A 2,667-nucleotide genomic window follows, 5' to 3' on the forward strand; every position below is an offset into this window, starting at 1 on the left:
CTTCTTTTTCTTTTTATTTTCTTTTTTATTTTTTTTAATTTTATAGCTGTTGTTCTTTGTCTTCCATCATACAGCAGTCAAAAAAGGAGAAGTATAACTACACCCTATACAGATTGTACGTAGTACGATCCAAAAATTTGGGGACAAGCTGTATAAAACCTTACCCAGAATAGTTCACATTACCGAAGCACATCCACCTTCAAAAGGTTACCCTTGAACTACTATGTACTTCTGCCAGTGTTCATATAACTTTTGGAAACACTTCTGGAAACCATTTTTCGCTACTTTCTGTGATGCTGCTTTACCTTCTCCTGACGGAAGAAAGCGGCGTCCATGCAAATGTTTTTTTTTTTGCTGGGAACAGGTACAAGTCGCACGGAGCTAAGTCCGATAAAACATTATGTTATTTGTTTGTCATATCAGAGTATTGACCAATCGAACCGTGCATCCTCAACATGAAAGTCGCCTTCTTCCCCACGATGAAGTTAAAGCAGCAGCGCAAGAGGTTGCGATAAATGTCTTCCAGGAGTCCTTTTAAAAGCTATACGAACGTTGGCAGAAGTGCATAGTCGTTCAAGGTGACTATTTTGTAGATAGATGTACTTCGGTAATTGGAACTATTCAGGGTAAGGTTTTACGCAACTTGCCCTCGTATGAGTTTTCAACTTACGATTTCATAACGTTTTTGAGTGACGCAAGTTTACGCGCATGAAGACGTCACAAGAGAATTTACGGTAATTAACTAAGGAGGCGTTCAAAATGGATATTTCGATCATCTATATATTCTTAGGTACATATGCATGTACAAATGTGCCGAAAAAACTTGTGAAGTTTCAATTGGGTGGTCGTAAAATAGAAATTTAGATCGAAATCTGATTTTTTTTTTTTTTTTTTTTTTTGTGATTACAATTTCTTATTCGTAGAAAGGAAGTAAAGTGAAATAAATCAATGATCCTTTAAATCCCTGACATTGTTATCAATTTATTTCGATGGTTTTTTTTTTTTTTTTTTTGCCATCGGCCATCGGCATCGGCCATCGGCCATCGGCAATCGGCCATTTGGAGGAAAACAATCGGCCATCGGCCATCGGCCATCTTTGAACAATCGGCCAACAATCGGCATCGGCCCATCGGCCAAAAAATGCCATCGGTCTAGCCCTAGTTGGCAGAGCGGTTGACTGTAGTTGGTGAAGCAGAAGTCCATAGGTAGCTGGTTCGAATCCGGCTCGACAGAGAACCTATTTTGTAATTTTTTAACACTTTTCTCATTATTTAAAAAGAATATATGCCTTCCTCTCTGCAGCTCCTAAAAAGCCGTCGATAGCTCAGTTGGCAGAGCGGTGGACTGTAGTTGGTGAAGCAGAAATCCATAGATCGCTGGTTCGAATCCGGCTCGACGGAAAAATTACTTCCTATATTTAAAACAATTATTTGTATTCATGAGAACGAATATAGCCTTCTTTCCAATTTGCTTTATGCAAGCCGTCGGTACCTCAGTAGAAAGTTCAATAGAGTTTAGGCGCTAAAACACTCGGGAGGATTTTTCGAATGGGAAAATATTTTTTGTAATTTAAATAATTATTTTATTACTTGTAAATGAATGATGCACTTTCTTCTTTCCTGTGCTAAACGAGCCGTCGATAGCTCAGTTGGCAGAGCGGTGGACTGTAGATGATGAAACAGAAATCCATAGGTCGCTGGTGCGAATACGGCTCGACGGAGAAACTATTTTGTAATTTTTAAACACTTTTCTCATTATTTGATAAAGAATATATGCCTTCCTCTCTGCGGCGCCTAACAAGCCGTCGATAGCTCAGTTGGCAGAGCGGTGGACTGTAGTTGGTAAAGCAGAAATCCATGGGTCGCTGGTTCAAATCCGGCTCGACGGAGATATTATTTTCTAGATTTAAAACAATTATTTGTATTCTTGCTAGCGAATATAGTCTTTCTTCCAAGTTGCATTATGCAAGCCATCGGTACCTCAGTAGAAAGATCGATAGAGTGTAGGTGCAAAAACATTCAGAAGGATATTTAGCCTTTTAAACGCCGTAATTCAAATTTTTAATTTTTACTCTTAATTTTTTGCTTAAATGTCTCAATTTACCTCCAGTATAGCTATTCTAAACATGTTTTGGCAAAAAAAAATTTTAAATAGGAATTTCAGGATGTTCCCATTTGGGAACATCGGCGTTTGGAATGAAGTAAACGGGAGGATTGATCTCGAAACTTTATTACTTCGAAATGGATGAAAAAATATGAATATTTTTGTTTATTTTACATATTATTATACTTTTCTCTTCTGAATGACACTTTTTCTTCCTTATTGTCCATGGTATTGAGGGAAGCGAGATGAACGGAGTCTCTTTTCACATTCAATGCCCGTTTTCGCACGTTCTTGTGACAAACCGTACAACGTGACTGAGTGAAGGGGACTAGATAATGGTTATCTGTTTTTCTATTTAGAACAGGAAGATGTGATTTAGGTTCAGGTCTGCTTGACACCTTCACTGAGAGTTAATATGATATCAGCTAGATGTTGCATATAATCCAGATGAAGTATTTTGAAAAATAACTGCAGAAGATCCATTGCCTGAAGCTCGGGGAATTTTTCAGTCAATCTTTCTAGTTTTTTTCCCGGAAGAAATTTTTCAAACTTAGCATATTTTTT

The 2,667-nt window shown here is 37.8% G+C and overlaps 2 non-coding genes across 2 annotated transcripts; both read left to right on the forward strand.

Moving 5' to 3' along the window:
- Positions 1-1,313: 1,313 nt before the first annotated feature.
- Positions 1,314-1,400, forward strand: Trnay-gua (transfer RNA tyrosine (anticodon GUA)). The gene is given in 2 exon segments: positions 1,314-1,350; positions 1,365-1,400. It is a non-coding gene; the product is annotated as a tRNA-Tyr (tRNA).
- A 401-nt stretch (positions 1,401-1,801) lies between these two features.
- On the forward strand, positions 1,802-1,888 carry Trnay-gua (transfer RNA tyrosine (anticodon GUA)). Its single transcript is given in 2 exon segments — positions 1,802-1,838; positions 1,853-1,888. It is a non-coding gene; the product is annotated as a tRNA-Tyr (tRNA).
- The last annotated feature ends 779 nt before the right edge of the window (positions 1,889-2,667 follow it).

This window comes from Uloborus diversus, chromosome 5 (genome assembly GCF_026930045.1).
Source record: "Uloborus diversus isolate 005 chromosome 5, Udiv.v.3.1, whole genome shotgun sequence".
In the NCBI taxonomy this organism is placed as follows: domain Eukaryota; kingdom Metazoa; phylum Arthropoda; class Arachnida; order Araneae; family Uloboridae; genus Uloborus; species Uloborus diversus.